At 46.0% G+C, this 17139-nt stretch overlaps 1 long non-coding RNA gene across 1 annotated transcript; it reads right to left on the reverse strand.

Moving 5' to 3' along the window:
- Nucleotides 1-1552: 1552 nt before the first annotated feature.
- Nucleotides 1553-2911, reverse strand: LOC144236211 (uncharacterized). The gene is made up of 4 exons (XR_013336447.1): nucleotides 2871-2911; nucleotides 2622-2774; nucleotides 2147-2375; nucleotides 1553-1751 (listed from the first exon to the last, which is right to left on the reverse strand). It is a non-coding gene; the product is annotated as an uncharacterized LOC144236211 (long non-coding RNA).
- Between the last annotated feature and the right edge of the window lie 14228 nt (nucleotides 2912-17139).

The raw sequence follows: 17139 nt of genomic DNA on the forward strand, positions 1-17139 counted from the left end.
GAAAATGGGCCGCCAGGCAGGCAGAAGAAAAAGGGTAGCTCTGCCTCTCACCCACCACCAGCAACTCGATATTAGCAGTGAGTTGACCAGACGGACATCTGCATGTGGGCTTTCTCTTTGTTTCCAGCCCGATCCTGAAGCTATTCCCTGCTTCTTCCATGTCTTTCTTCCCTATGATTTTTAGGACCCATAACAGCATCATAAGTTCCATCTCTGTCCAGCCTGAGCCCTTAACTTCACAGGGAGGTCATTTGCAGCTACGAAAGCAAGACTCTACTGGATCCAGAAGGCATGGTGGTCTGTGTTGGAAAGGCATGTTGGCTGTGAAGGCATGTTGGCTGGCTGGGCTCTTTTGTCCAAATGAAAGGAGATACGACCCCAGCAGCATGGACCTAAACAGAAAGCCTTTGGTTCTGCCGTAAATTTTTGAAGAAGGAGTTTTGTGTTCTGTATAAAAACCAAGATGTTCATCTCCCAATATTTCCTGTTAAAGACTAGATTGAGACATGATATCACTTTCTCTTCCAGAGTCCCTTAAGTTCACCCTGATTGGAGAACGAGGAAAAATGTCTCTACTCCTAGGAGCAGTCTTTCTACTTTCTAGGCTAACTTGTCCCCTCCGAGAGGCCGTCCTGGACAAGAAAAAGTGCCCCAGCGCCAGGACGGTAACAATAAGAACAGCAGCAATCATTCATGGATGGTTCCCCACATGCCCGGCACTGTGCGGCGCTTGGCATATGTATCTCTGTAAGCCCTCACGCCCAAACAAGTTATCACTACCAGTTTGCCAATGGGTAAACTGAGGCTCACACAGCCAGCTGGCGAAAGAACCAGAACTCAGTGCAGATCTGTTGACCCTGAGCCTTATCTGCTGCTCTGTCTTCTGCCTGTGCTCTGAGTCTTGTCTTCTCTTCTTCCCAGCTACTGTCACTGAAACGAGCAGAGGTCCCCCGGGGTCACGGGGTCACGGGCTATATTTATCTTCTCCTCTTGACTTATGTAGTCTTCCTAGATATTCTACAATAAACACTGTTACCTTTGAAATAAGGTTTAGAAAATTAACGTCAAATATTTTTAATTGTTTTAATTAATTTTTTAGTTTATTTCTGAGAGAGAGACAGAGAGAGAGAGCAGGGGAGGGTCAGAGAGAGAGGGAGACACAGAATCTGAAGCAGGCTCCAGGCTCTGAGCTGGCAGCAGAGAGCCCGACAAAGGGCTTGAACTCACAAACCATGAGATCATGACCTGAGCTGAAGTCGGATGCTTAACCGACTGAGCCACCCAGGTGCCCAGATGCCAAATGTTTTTAAAAGGAAAGGAAAAGGAACATTTGCCACAGAGAGGAAGGTAGCTTCTGTTACGCTCCAGCCTAAAACATACTTGTGCTGAGCTCAGAACCTGAGAGAGAGGCAACGCCAGGGTCCACAGAGGCCGCCCCCCTCAGCCCTGAGGGGCTAAACCCATTAATGAAGATGACCCAAATAATTTCCTCTCTAAAGCATAAAAATTATTTAAGGTCTCAGACCCACACCACGAGGCAAGAGTAGGCAAGTTATTTTTGATTCACCGAGAGTGTTTTTTGATACAATCGGCCCTTCTAAGCCATCAAAGTGTGTCTTTCAGGTGACTGATTCTCTGGTAATCTCTGCGGGTGCCTTTTCTCTCCTTTCAGGAAGCCCGGGTCTGGCAGCTGACTTTGCTGGGCACACCTCAGTCTCCCATCGCTGTTTCTTACCAGCTTGAGCGATCAGCTGCAGGAGACAGAGACAGAGCAGATCAGAGTGTGCCCTCAGTGGCCATTTCACAGGGTCCCCGTGATGGTTCATCGCATCACCAGGTCAGAGCACTGTTTGGACTTTAGGCTCTCCACCCACCCTGGCTACAGAATGCCTACGATTCCCCAACTGTAGCCAAGGCATCAAAGGTCCAGAAAGAATGAATACAATGGTCAGTGGGTGCCTTGTCCCGAGGCCCCTCATGCCAGAAAACAGGCATCTCCCTGCTTAAGTTCTAAACAGGAAACTCAAAGCTGAACCAGGCAACTAAGGAGTCACATTAGCCACAGGCTGAATTCCAGGCAGAGAGCTGTGCCCTGGTCGGCATCCAGGAGTGAACGACCTACGCAGGGTTGTTTATGGCCCTTTACCTGATGGTTTTGGGGGTTAAGCATTGCCCTCGCTGTTCTCACCGATGACCCCAGTGCAGATGGGACTTTACTCTGGGTGGTAAAACAGTGCCAGCAGAGCGCTAACATATGGGTCTTTGTGTGGTCTCGTCCACCTGCAGATCTGTGGGCCAGCCAGCCTGCCCGCTCTTTCCATACATCAGTTTAATATTCAGTGGAGGCAGATGGGACCTCTCTTGACTAGCTGTGCCTGATAAAAATCCATAAAGAATAAATGGGAATGTAGAAAACTAGAGTCACACTTCTTTACTGGAAGAATTTCTGAAGCACTCGTCCCCATCGTAGACTTTGCTGACCCAGCACGGAAGTGCTTCCCACCAAGCCCAAGCCCAGGTTCAATGTCCCCATCAACATCCCACATCAGGCTGTAACCATCACAAGGTTGGAGATGGCCCGCAAGACAAAACTTATTTGACACCCCCAATAAAATCCAAACCTGTCCTTTTACAGATGGAAAAACCAGGCTTAGACAAAGGGAGTGACTTTGGCCAGAGTCATTCAGGAGGTCGTGACAGAGGCTGTGAGGATCTCGGACTATCTGACTCTGCTCATCCAATGCACCAGAATCAGGGTTCTCAAACCTCAGAATCTGGGTGAACAAGAGGTAAGAGAAAGGTTGGCTAAGAGGTCACTCTTTGGAAAGAACATTACCTTGACTTCAGTTGACTCTGGGGTCGAACTTTACCTTGGGTATGTGGCTTTGCACTCCCTGCTCCTCAGTCTCCCAACTTCAAAATGGGGGTAATGATGCCTACCTCATGGAGCCATTGTGATGCCCAAATGAGATGGTGCTTAGCATAGAGCCCAGCACAAACTAGGTAAACTGTGTACCTTGCATTTTCTCCCTGCTAATACCGAGCTCCTAACATCTGCTCCTTCCCTCCATGCCTCCTTCCCAGCCAAACCACCTCATGTTCTCTTGATTGCCATCAGTGATGGATGAGATGAGGCTTTGGTTTCCATGGTTGCCCGGACTTGTTTATTGGACAGATGATTTTCATTGCCCGAAGGTCTCCGCTCAGAGTTGGCAAGGGTTGGGGCCACCGAAGCCACATTTCCAAGGCTCCTGGGCTCCCTTCACTCCAGAGAGTGCCTCAGAGATGCTCTCAGACTCCCTTTGTCAATTCCTGGGTAAGAGTGGTGACATTTTCAGGAAGCCCCACACAGAGTCAGTATCAAATGCCACTGAGCAAATCATTACATAGACTTCAAAAGCCTTCTCTGGCTCTTCCACTAGCTCATGAACTCCTCAAGGGCAAGGCCTAGATCTTGGTCAGCTCTGCACCTCCTGTGTCCACACCACTTGGCAGGTAGTAGACGCTTGTGGTGAACCGCATTGCAGACCCCAATTCTCCACCTCTCCCTGTACCCACACCCTTCCCACCCTTTATCTTAACTTTACCAGGGTGCCTGAGTGGCTCAATCAGTTAAGCATCCGACTTCAGCTCAGGTCATGATCTCACAGTTCATGAGTTCGAGCCCTGCGTTGGGCTCTGTGCTGCCAGCTCAGAGCCTGGAGCCTGCTTTGGATTCTGTGTCTCCCTATCTCTCTACCCCTCCCCACTCTCATTCTGTCTCTCTTTCTCTCTCTTTCAAAAATAAATAAGCATTAAAAAAAATATTTTGTAACATTGCAATTCTCTCCCACCTATACCCGGAGCTTAATTCCCCACCCCAGGCCTGGCCATGTGATCTCGCAGTGACCATACGGATGTGTATTATTTATCTTTTGCTGCGTAACAAATTACCCCAGGTTTAGGAACTTAAAACAACACATTTATTTTCTTCGCTGTGACGGTGGGTCAGACCCCTCGGCATAGCTTAGCTGGGTTCCCTGCTTCCAGCCCTCTTGCAGGACTGCAATAAAGGCGTCAGCTGGCCTGTAGCCATCTCAAAGCCCAACTGGGGAAATCTCTGCTTCCAAGCTTGCGTGGTTTGTTGGCAGGACTTAGTTCCATGCAAACTGTTGGCCAGAGGCTGCTCTCAGTTCCTCGCCAGGTGGGCCACTTTATCAAAGAGGATAAGTCAAGGAGACAATAGAGAGAATCTGAGAGCAAGACAGAAGCCACAGTCTTCGTGTAACCTAGTCAGGAAAGCCCGTCATCTTTGGTGCATTCTACCAGCTGGAAGCAAGTCACAAGTCCTGCCCATAGTCAGGGGAGGGGGTTTCACAAGGGTGTGAATGCCAGGAGGTGTAGATCCCTGGGGGGCGGGGGGCATCTTGGAAGTCTGCCTCCTGCGGGCCATTTGCAAATGTGGCAAGCAGAATTGAGCTGGCTCCCTCTTAGGCTTCTGCCTCTGCATACCTGGGTCACTTAGGAGGAGTGTGAGTTCCAGAAGGAGAATGAGAGACTTCCGGCACAGAGCTAAGATCCCCCAGTCTCCAGTTTACTCCATGTGCACACATGAGTAAACCCAACTGAGACCAACAGAATCAGTGCAGACCACCTGGAGCCCAATCCAGATAGTTGACCTCGCGGAAGCCACTGGTTGTTCCTGGTACAGCAAAGGATAATTGAGAGGGTGAGTGATACATATTAGTACAATATGTAATGATATATTTTTCATCTCAGTTTCCTCATCTGTAGAAAGGGCATGATATTTACACCTCGCAGGGTCATTATAAACACTAAATGCGTTAGCGTTTCTAAAATATGTAGAACCATGCCTGGTGCATAATAAGCAAGAGTAAGCGCTTGTTGACTTAAGGAAATCAGCTAACTTTGTGTGAGTGTTTACCAAATGCTAAACACTTTTTATGCATTATCTCATTTACGCATTACAACGATCCTCGGAGCTTGGTGCAGTTTTTATCTTCATTTTCCAAATGGGGTTTAGAAAGTGCAGGAAATTTGCACAGATCACATAGCTAGGATGTGAGGAAGCCAAAACTCAAATTAATGATTACCCAGTAGAACCCCAGATCAGAACGCAAGGAGAACAGTCCGAATGGAGAGGCTGGCCGAGTCACAAGAGGTAGAAGCCAGTGAACTGGGTTGATTTAGGACGGAGACTGCAAAAGCAGGACAAGCATCAGGGCTTTCCTTTTGTTTGTGCCCTTCTGTGCCTCGTGGGGGCCATGGCGATGAGCCAAGAGTGACAGAACAGAGATGTTGAACTAAGAAAAGAGAAGCCTTCAGGGGCAGGAGTGGGAGACATTTTCAAACAAGGAAGGCCAGCTGGAAAAGGGAATTGGTTGGTTCAATGAGACTCCAGGAGACAAAGCTGGGTCAACCCGGTGGGTTTTCAGAAAGAGGTCAACGTAGGGAAGAAGCAGATAAGAATTCTGGTTACAAAACCATGCAGTGAGCTCCAGCCAGAGTTTACAAGTGGATTCCGGAGGCCCACATCCTAACAATGCTGGAGAGATTTCTGCCCTGGATAAGGAGCCAAATGCTTTACCTTGCAAGGCCCCTTCCGATTCATAGACTCTGAGCTTCCAAGAAAACAATTACATATATGGAAGCAGAGCCAAGACCTTGCCAATGGTGAACAGTCACCTGGTTCATCTCTGAGTCCATGGCAGGAAACAGAGACAATTTACAATAAAACTCTATTTTATTTTCTTTAAAAAAATTGGAGTTAAAAATTCATTATAATTCCAAGCACTGAAGGTGGCCAATTGAATTAATCATCATTATATGCCTCAGCAGACAGTGTGGATGTCATTAACCCTCCCCTGGACTAATCATGGGCAGAGACACTGCCCCAGCTCCTACTGAGACTTGACCAAACTCTACTCCCTGACTTAACCTCCTTCCCTTGCTTCTCTTCTACACCTGGATTTTCTAAAGCTCATTCCTCCTGCAGGGGGAAGCTGAGTTTCATTCTGTAAGCTCTTTCCTAACCTGGTTTTGTGCTGGTGTCACCATTTTCTCTTTCTGGGGCTCCTCAATGGCCAGCATCTGTGCTCTCCCCGTGCATGTCGATGAATCCCAGACCCTTCCCAGCTTTCATTTCTCACCAATCCTCACACCTCCATGGGTGATCTCAGCTGCCCTGTGTGGTTTTAGCATTCCATGTGCCAGCGACCCATTGATCACAAGCTCTAGCGCAGATCTCTTCCCTGAGATGAAAGCTGTATGTCCAACCACCGCTAGACATCACTACCAAACGTCCCCCAGACATCTCTAACTCAGCCTTTGCACCAGTTCTTTTTCATCTTTGGCCCAAATCAGTCCTTGTCTTTTTAATGGCACCATCTACTCAGTCACCATGCTGTGTGCTTTTGAGTAATGTTCTTTCCCTCTCTGGACCTCTGCTTTTCCATGTATAGAATAAGGAAGTTAGATTGGATTATTTCCAATGTGCCTTTTTTCTAATTCTTACATCTTGTTACTCTAAGGTTTTAAGGAACTTCAAATGATACTATATTCTATTGGGTTAAAAGGCAATATAATGGCAAATAATAACAATAATGGAACTTTAGGGACACATGGGTGGCTCAGTCAATTGAGCATCTGACTCTTGATTTCAGCTCAGGTCATGATCTCAGGGTTCATGAGTTTGAGTCCTGCATTGGGCTCCATGCTGTCACTACAAAGCTTGCTTGGGATTCCCTCTCTCCCTCTCTCTCTCTCTGCCTCTTCTCTCTGTCCTCTCTCTCTCTCTCAAAATAAATTAATAATAAATTATTAAAAAATAATTACTGAACTTTATAATAGCGAAAATAATAGCTGAGCTTTACTGAGCAATTACACGTGCTAGACATTTCTGTAATTGCTACCTATGGGTAACCTCCATAACATGGCCCCATCACAATTATCCCTGTGGGGACATTGGGTGAGGACCAGGATGTCCCAGCAGCCAGCAGCATAGATGGATGACAACGTATGTGGTACTAGACGCCCACACCTCTCTCGGTCCCACAATGTCTCCATTCCCCAGAAGTCCCTGGAACATAAGATATAACCCCCGGGGGCAAGGAGGGGCTCAAATGGACTGAGGTTAGTTTTCTGCCATTCAGCAAACTGGGGGCTCAAAATAAAAGCCCGGTTCAGATAGGAAAAACGACAAGCTATAGTTCAGTTCTTGTCCCCTGGGGTGTGACTGTACCCACTGCCAATGCATGTGTAAAGCCTTCAGCCTGCTGCCTGGGTAATTGAGGGCTGGTCCGGTCACCACCTCCCGGGAGAGGCTCCTCACCCTCCAGCCTCTCTCCTGTCCCAGTCCTTCATGTCCAGCCGGCATCCAGGCTCCCTGGGACAGGGGCGAAATGGAGAGAGGAAGTGTATTTGCTCACTGGTCTTTGTGCTCCCAGAGTGAGCTTTTATCCAACTCCAGGTGAAGAAATCGCTCCTCTCCTGCTAACTGCAAGAGCTTGTTAATGCGGCTCTAAAAACCAAATCGCTTGCTGACGGTTACTCTTTGACCTTGGAATTCAACTTGGAGTTCGTCTATTTGTTCCTCAGTTAATTAGTTAATTGGTTTGCTTATTTAATAACAGCTAAACTCTGTGAGACACAGCTATGGGAAGGAAAGTCCTTTCAGTTCATATAGCTCAGACTTCAAGGGGCTCACACATCACGGGGGATCTTGTTAAAAAGCCGATTCTGATGCAGAGGTCTGGAAAGGGGCCTGGACTCCACATTCCTAACAGGCCCCCAGGTGATACTGACTGTGCTGGTCCATGGACTACACTTAGAGGGTCTAAAGTCAGACCCACAGAGTTCAAATCCCAACTCTGACTGTTGGTAGCTGTGTGGCCTTAGGTAAATTAATTAGCCTCTCTGAGCTTCATTATTTTTTTCATTAAAATATAACTTCTTGCTGACAGTTATGCAGGTTGTTTCAACGCTGTCATGGGCATTCAACAAGTGGTGGTGTGAGTTATGCTGTTATGAGAACAGCATGGCCCCATTTCTGCAGAGTGGGTCCCCAGTCCCAAGGTCCCTCTTGTCTTGATATGCTAGTATTCAGTGGAAACAGAATCATTCTGGAATGAAGAAGCCACAGGGGGAGAGAAGACAGGGGGACACTCTCTACTGTCCATCCTTGGTCATAATTCCAGATCAGCTTAAATATCCTGCTCTCAGACCTTATTCTGCCCAGCACCCAGGCTGCTCCTCTCCTCTTTTCACGCAGCTTGAGGCGTGTCTGTCTTACTTATTTGCTGCGTGGATTTTAGCACGTGGCCTGGGATTGGTTTGTACACTCATGCCAGCCTGAGTCTCCCTCTGAGGTCCTTGGAGCTCATGGACCCAACCTTGGAAATAAAACTTCAACTAAATATACTGGAAATTAGATTAGACTTTATTACTAGAAGGAAAAAGGAAAGATGAAAATAACAAAAGGCTCAGAGGGGAAAGGCATATGCACATTCGACAAATGTGCAATGAAAAAGCCAGTTTGCAGCCTGACTCACCGACCCTGAGGTACCAAGGGGCATTTGTCTAGCTTGGGGCCAAGAGGGGACCAGCTCAGCTGCTCCAGTGGAAGCCCAGAGGATGCGACTTTCACCTCTGAGAGGCAGGGCCAGGCTCAGAAAACGCACTGGCCCTGGATGCAGACGACAGGAGCACACGATGTCACCATCGTGAGTCTCCACATCCTCCCCCGCACGACAGGACGATGCTAATAGCAGGACATAGCTCTGAAAGAGTAAGTGACATCTTATGTGTTACCCAGGAAGAAGCATGGGCTGGGTGATCAGAATGAGAAATAGAGAACAGGGGCGCCTGGCTGGTTCAGTAGGTGGAACATGCGACCCTTGATCTCGGGGTCATGTGTTTGAGCCCCAGACTGGGTGTGGAGCCTACTTAAAAATAAAAAAGAAATATGAAATGCACAGTAAGAAATACATTATATCAGTATGTTTTACATCATTGTCCTGCACAAGCCTATGTGTATGTAAACAGATAAAATATTAAAAACCGTACAGTGTGAAGAATATGTGGGTGCCTAGGTGGCTCAGTCAGTTAAACGTCCAACTTCGGTCCAGGTCATGATCTCGCAGTTCGCCAGATCGAGCCCTGCATCGGGCTGTGTGCTGACAGCTCAGAGCCTGGAGCCTGCTTCAGATTCTGTGTCTCCATCTCTCTCTGCTCCTCTCCCGCTCACGCTCTGTCTCTCTCTCTCAAAAATAAATAAGCATTAAAACAAATTTTTACAAGAAGAAGAAGCAAAATGTTTAGTATGTCAAGTAATAATAAATACAATGAAGAAAAATAAAGCAAATTCTTCAAGTAGCCCCAAATGGCGAGCAACCTCAAATGGCCATTAGCAGAAGGATGGATAAGTAAGTCGTGGACCATTCATACAATGGGGTAGTGCACAGCCACAAAAACAAGGAGCTATGGATATGCGTGAGGTGGACGAAGCTTATGGACATTATGCTAAGCAAAAGAAGCCAGACACAGAAGAGTACATGCTAGAAGCTTCCATTTATGAACTTCAAAAAGACAAAACTAAGAGATGGTGATTAAAGCCAGAAGAGTAATTACCTGAAAGGGGCACTAACTGGTGAGGCCCAGAGGAACCTGTTGGGTCCCGGAGGTCTTCCGTCTCGATTTGGGTGGTGGTCCACATGGAGTACACTTACATAAACATTCACCCAAGTGACATTGATCCAAGAAGTGTGCTTTATATACGTTGCACTGAATTCTAAAAACATTTTAAAGAGATAAATATAGCAGCAAAGGAGAAATGAGGGTGTGGTGGTTAGGTTACCGCAGCTCCTAGCAAGGAGTAAAAATCCGATACGTGTCTGGTATATTGGACTATTATTACCCAATGGCTTTCAGAAACCACAGGGTGTGGTTCAGGGAGCAGAAGCCCCTCTCTTGCCTCTGGTTCTGGGTCCCTCACCTCATCTCAAGAACCTGATACCTCTCTAGGAGGCCATTAGGGAAAGCTGTTCTTTAGCTGCCTTAATGTTGGTCCTGAAACCTGGCTCGTCAATGAGCCTGGAAAGTTCCTGGCAGGACCACTATGATTTGCTCTGCACCGTAAGTCCTAATCTCTTGCCCCTGAGATTGCAGTGACAAAGATATATAACATTTTCCTATGCAATGGGCTTGAATTATCCCAGGGATAATGGAAAGGTATTTTTCATCTTTAGGATGTTAATGAATATAAATGGGATTCACAGCCCATTTCTCTGTTTTTTGTTCCTTCTGAGAAGGGAGATCAAAGGAGGAAAATTTCTAGAGGCAGAAGGGGAGGGGAGCCCCACATTCAACCCTCCAATTCAGAACACTCCCAAGAACAAGAAAGGCTTGGACAATCCCAATGCCTTTCCTTTATGCCTAACTGGTCAAAAATTCCTCCAAGTAGAAAGTAATCGATTTATCCCATGTTACAAGATTTTTTTTAGCTACAAGGAGTCGCTAACCAACGAACTTTTCCAAGTGAACCAGAACCCAATAAAACAGCTTTTCTAAAATGGAGTACTTCTTTCTCTGCTTGTGGCTTTCTTCCATGCAATAGGGAAGATGTTGTCTTGGTCCAGATTAGTCTACGTGCCTAAGGGAAATAATTCCGCCATCTCCCCAACTCTTACGCTTTGTTTATGATTGCCTCTGTTAAAGACCCTGTCTCCAAATAAGGTCACATCTGAGGTACTAAGGGCTAGAAATTCTACATATATGAAATTGGGGGAACACAATCCAGTCTGTAGCATGTAGCTAAAGGCTGTTGGACAGGGCCCATCTAGCCAACCCCAATTCTGCCACTGTTCCCCTGATAGAAACTTCTAGCTACCTTCACCATCCCTTCTTTCAGCAAATATGTATTGAACACATTCTGTACACCAGGCACAGTAGTAGGAGCTGGGAAAGAGTATCACACTACCCCCTCTCCCGCCCTCTCCAAGTCTGCAGTCTCCTAAGGCACACCAGACAAGAAGGTCAAACTTTTTTGAGTCAAAAGTATTTGCACAACCCACTCTGGTAAATGGAAGAGGCTGCTTGTGGCTGAAGGAACCAGATGGACTCAGGACCCACGTGGCCATCCAGAGAGCTGAAAACTGCTTGCCAAACTCTGAGGTAGGGTAGTCAGTTATCACACAGTATGATCAGTTCCCAGGGAAGCCCAAGGAATTTGAAGGATACAAAAGGAGCTGCCACCCACCTTAGTAGGCTCAGAAAGACTTCCTGGTTAGGGGAAAAGACATTCATGCTAGTTAGTAATTGATCATTTGTGTGGTTTACCAATACCCTATTCCCCTTTCTTTCCAACTACTCAGAAACAGCACTTCCACATACCCTTTTGAAATAGTCTGCCAGTTAACTTTTGCTGTGTAACAAACCATCCCAAAATTTAGTGGCTTAACACAACAACATTCATTGTTCTATGAGGTGGTGATTTAGGTGGGGCTCATCTGGACATTCCTTCGGTTGGTCTCACAGATATTCTCCTGCAGCGACAGTCCAGTGGAAGTTTCCCTGGAGGCTGTCTGAGTCTTATACAACCTCACTTTCTTATCTGAAGGTTGGAATTAGCTGTCAGTTAGAAAGATGGGGTGACTCAGCCATGCATCTTCAGTAGTCGAGGCTAGGCTTATTCACCTTGTAGTGATTAAAGGGAGCATGGTAAATGGTAAAGAAACATGAGATTTGACCCAAACACATGCCCATCCATCCTTGCGTGCTCCCTGTATCATTCCCCTGGCATCTTCTCTGTTAAACCTGACCTTCAGCTTTGGCATCCCAGTTACTGTGCAGCTCTTTTTCATTCTCTGCTCTCCATAGTCTAGCTTCCTATGTCAAGGTGAGAGATACCCCTTAAGATATCCATTCCAGGCTTAGGATTTGGACACTTTCCCCAATTGACAGCCTCAATGAAGAGATCCTGGCTCTACATCTACCCTGACACCAGCCTGAGTGGGAACGATCCAGGGAAGTTTTCAGGGAAGGACTCCATGCATGTGACTGGAGTTCAGTGAAGGGTAGGCCTGTGATGGGACAAGATCTGTGAGGACTTGCTGAGGGAGATGGACTTATATTCATCGTGAAGGGTTAGCTGAGAAAGCAAAAGGGCACTATTTCTTCCAAGTAATTTGTAGAAAAAAAAAAACCCATTCTAAACCAACTTGACAATAAACTATTTAAAAAATAAATAAATAAATCATCATAACAATGGTAAAAACAAAAACAAAAAACCCCACCCATTCGGTGGGGTATTGATAGATAAGAATTACATGAAAATGGGGCTCTTATATCAGAAAAGGTTGGGAAGTATTGTTAGACCAAATTAAATAGGTACATTACTATAAGATGTCTCCAAACCTTCCTATGCTAATATTCATCATTCTATCTCTCAGAGGAGAGCAGAAGGTGCAGTGTTTCCCAGGCCTGTGGGCCTTTAGAACCCTATTCTCATCACTGTGCATCTCTATTTATTGGTGTACTACAAAACACATCTTCTGGGGCTTTGTAAGAGAAAAGGCTGCCCACTGGACTTGGCAATATGTCTTTGAAGACAGTAAGTGAACTCCTCCAGAGCAGAGGGTTAGAAAAGATGAGTAGAGGTAAAACTGGAAACATATGTTGAGATTAGACCATGGGCCAGCACTTGATCTAGATCCCAATGAGATTCACTATACTACCACCACCACCGTCATCATCACCATCATCTTCACCACCAACACCACCATCCTCATCCTCATCACCATCATCATCATTAAATTCTCTTCTGAAGAGCTCTGTAATTCTGAATTGTGGCTAAGAAAAGAGCACTGGGTTGGAGTCAGACACATAAATTTCAGTCTCTACTTTATCAAAACTATGCATGTTTGTATAGTTTTCAGAAGTCACTTAGTCTCTCTAAGCCTGTTTCCTCATTTGGATAATGATGTGTGAAGCTTAAATGAAAAAAATGAATGAGAAAATGCTCTATCAATACTAAGCAGTGAGGATATTCTATTCTCAGTAATATTCTGTGCCTTCCTAATCTACCTTACACTTGATTTATCAGGAATATTAGCCTAAAGTCAGACCTCAACTCCTGTGACACAGTTACTATCTCAACATCCCTCCATCCTAGTGTGGTGGGAAAAATAGGCATTGAATCCTCCCAAGCTCTGTGACTTAAGGTGAGTTACCCTCCCTCACTGAACCTGTTTCCTTATATGGAAAATGGGATCACAAGTGAGTATTCAATGAGATCTTACATATTAAGTTCTTGGCATACAGGAGGTACTCATGCTGTCTCTCCCTCATTACTTCCTTAAGGGTGATATTAACATGGAACACCCAACATAATGGGAACACTACATCCTGAAAAGGGGAATGACTTGTACTGGTTTGCACAGGGAGGCCCTGGAGAAACTTAGACTGGGTTTCAGGACTCCTGACTTCAGGGACCTCTGGATCAGACCACAGCAGCCCCAAAAGAGAGTAACCCCCTCTTTCCTCATTACCAATGTAAGAATGAAAAAGAATTCCTGCAAGAAAACTACTGGTACAGGCAGCACTTAGGAGAGAAAAGGGGTCCCAACAGCTGGAGACACAGGGAGGGGGAGAAATAGTGTTATCTTGCCAAACATGCATATGAAAGCATCATTTCATTTGCACTTGCCTCAATTACAAATAGAACTTTCCTTTCCAACCAAAGTTACTTCAATAGTCCGCCTAATGTCCTGTGGAAGGGATATGTGCCTTGCATGCATGAGTTGTTATCGATTTCTCCACAAAGGCCAATTTGGGGACGCCAGACAGCATGCACAGAAAAGTTAAAACAAAATGCTAGCTAAACGGCTGTTCACAAAGGGAGCATGTTTCCATCCATTGGTGGGTAAATGGGAGGCTGGAGCACTGATTGCTGGCTAATCCTCTCAGGCAGAGAGGCAGGGTTCCAAGCCCGCCATGTAAATTGTGGCTCTGGAAGGGCACAGTGGGGGACAGTGTTGTGAGGAGAGAAGGATGCTGGTCCGGAAATAGGGAGACCTGAATTTGAGCCCCAGATCTGCCCAACAGCTTACCCAAGCTCTTTAAATCCAAGCCAGTTCCCCAGTACATCATGCAAAGAGCAAAGGAAGGTGTGTAGGAAAAGATCATCACTACTAGTAGTAGTCTTTGCTTTTATTCATTTATTGAGCTCCTACCGCGTGCCAGGCACTGTGCTGGGGACTGACATGGTGCCGTCTATCTCAACACATAGAACCTGGTAGAAGAGACTGGAGTAAACATTTTACTACATCTCCAATAAAATTTACACCATTTCAAATTGAATGGTGATTGCCAGGGCTGTTGGTAGGAAAAATAGGGAAAGATTGATAAAAGGGTATCAACTTTCAATTATAAGACAACTAAGGTCTCAGGAACTAAGTTATATCATGGTGACTGCAGTTGATACTGGATTGTATAAATCATATTTAATAGGAGGGCAGAGCTCAATTGTTTTCACACACACACAAAGGAGAAATATGGGAGTTGATGGGGGTGTTAATTAACTTGACAGTAGGAATCTTCACAATGTATATGTACATCAGCTCATCACGTTGTACACATTAAAGACATTACAATTTTTTATTTATCAATTATACCTCAATATAGCTTAAAAAAAAAAAGAGTGAACTAGGCAAAATGATTGGTGGGAGTTCACAGAAAGAAAAATGAGATGAAATTTTTCAAGTAAAGAGAATAGAAGTCAGACCCTATGTTGAGCTCTTTGTTTACATAATCACATTCCAACAATCCTTTGAAGTCGGTTCTATGATTGTCCCCAATTTACGAATGAAGAGCTGGGTCAGAAATGGTTATTAGGCCAGTCTGTCCCAAAGCACACACGTGATTTGCCTAAGTGGTGGACAGGGAAGACCAGGTCTTGAACCCAGGAATATTGAACTCCCAAGCTTTATTGGCTTGGCTGCTACATACTACCATCTCCCAAGCCACTTAGATCAGTCCCCACACCCACACTCTCTCCCTCTCTGTAATTAGCTAGTGTGCTCTTAAGTGAAGGCTACATAACAAACAACCTCAGAAGGCTGGTGGCTTGCAACCCTTGTAGGAAAGTAAACATTCAGCTGGAATCTCTGGCCTCAGCGGCGCTTGACTCCTGGCTGTGGGTTGAGTTCAAGTACGCTACATGTGTCTTCATTCTGGACCCAGAGGCTACCCAGGACATGATCTTTCCAGTAGTGGATTGCAGGAGCACAAGAGGCCAATCTAAACCATGCAAGCACACGTAAAGTCTCTTTTCATATCATGCCCACCAGCATTCCATTGGCCAATGAAAGTCATATGGCCAAGCCCCCAAAATACTGCAAACTATAGTGAGAAATACAGCAAAGTCACATGACAAAGGACATATGTATGTAATAAACAGGTTTACATTGTCCAACCTACCATACACTCTGATGAATCGGCTCCTAAACCCAATGCTGATGATGCTTCCACATCAGAGAAGAGATGTGAATGACCCCCTATTCCTATCTGTGCTGGGTTTCTCCATCTGCAGAGGTACTGGATGATCCTTTGAGTCCTCTCCGACTCTGATACTTGCTCTTTCTGAAACCAACTTGGGGGGTGAGTAAGTCTGAGGACTGAAGAGAGGGAATCCCATAGGGATTGGGGAGATATCCAGGAGAGGTCTTATCCTGCAGAAGGAAGGACCTGGGCCATCAACTAAACAAAGCCCTGGTTCTCAGCAAGTGATTCTCCACATACCCTCATGGCTGTCACCTGTCCAGACCAGCCTCCTGGGCACATGTCTAAATCCTAAAGACAGAGGAGAAGATTGATTTAAAAAATTCATAGAGCTAGTCACTAACCTCTGTGGCACATTGAGACCCAAACAACAAGAATTTGTCCCCTCCCCATCCACACAGCACAACCCAAATGAAGAGCCATGCCGCTCCTCCCCCATCCCACCAGGGTTCACTCCTGAGAGATACCCTCCTTCCCGAAGACTCTTTGGTCCAAGTTCCCTTTAAGGAAACCTCTCAGCAGGAGTGAAGAACCACTGACCCAAACAGTTCAGTGAAATTCCATTTGTCACTTCCTTTTAGATACCGCTTTGGTTCCTCTCCACTGACAAGCAGTGATGGAACGTCATGGAGTGGGAATTTGAGAGGAGAGCCAAACTTCAGGGGCAAAGTCGAGAAGCTCAAGGAGAGAAGGAGTCAGATCCCCCCAGATGGGCAGAGAGGAGTAGAGACAGAGCTGAGACAGGAGCTGAGCGTAGAACTAAGGAAGCACCTGCAAGCAGTCGTCAGAAGACCTCTCTTCATGGACTCCAGTCAAGCCTGTCTCAGCCATGGTTCCTACATCACTGAGGGTCCTGGGTGAGCCATGTCACTTCCTTTAACCCTGGCCTCCTTATTCATAAAATGATACACGTAAGCGTACAGCACTGGATTGCCCTGCAGGAGACGATACATTGGATGTAAAGTGGCTGGCACAACGTATGTGCTCAACCAGCAGCAGCAATGACTAGGAGGGTGCCAGCGGGTGACACCTGAGCATGGTCAAGTCCATAGTGCCCTTCCCAAGGTCCTATCTATATAGAATGACAGTTTGTTGACCACCGTGGAAGTGAGCAGATGTGTGAGGAATAAATGGAGGAAATTTGTATGTAGGCAGCAACCCCACCCACCTCGAAACCATGATACGCAGACACTCTAGAGTTAATAGAGATAAATTCACGCTAATAATATAGGTAAGTACATCTTGTAATTAGCACATAGCACATAGCAATTTATATCCACCTTACACATTGTGGTAGACTACATCAGCCGCCCCAATTTTTTACGAATCCTTGGATCTATGCACCTTGACAATGACTTTGTAGCTCCTCTCTTGGGAGAGGTTGAGTCTATTTTGCACCCCCTTGAATCTGAGCCCAGCCACACGAATTTCTTAGAATGAGGTAGATGTAGTGTTCCCATTCTGAGTCCAGGCTTCAAGAAGCCTTACATGTTTCCACTCACTCTTGGACCTCTGCTATTTCTATGAGAACAGACTCGGGAAAGCCTGTAGGTCCCACAATGAGCATGAGCCACCCTGAGAGAG

The sequence above is a fragment of the Crocuta crocuta genome, unplaced genomic scaffold (genome assembly GCF_008692635.1).
Source record: "Crocuta crocuta isolate KB4526 unplaced genomic scaffold, BGI_CrCroc_1.0 scaffold95, whole genome shotgun sequence".
In the NCBI taxonomy this organism is placed as follows: Eukaryota; Metazoa; Chordata; class Mammalia; order Carnivora; family Hyaenidae; genus Crocuta; species Crocuta crocuta.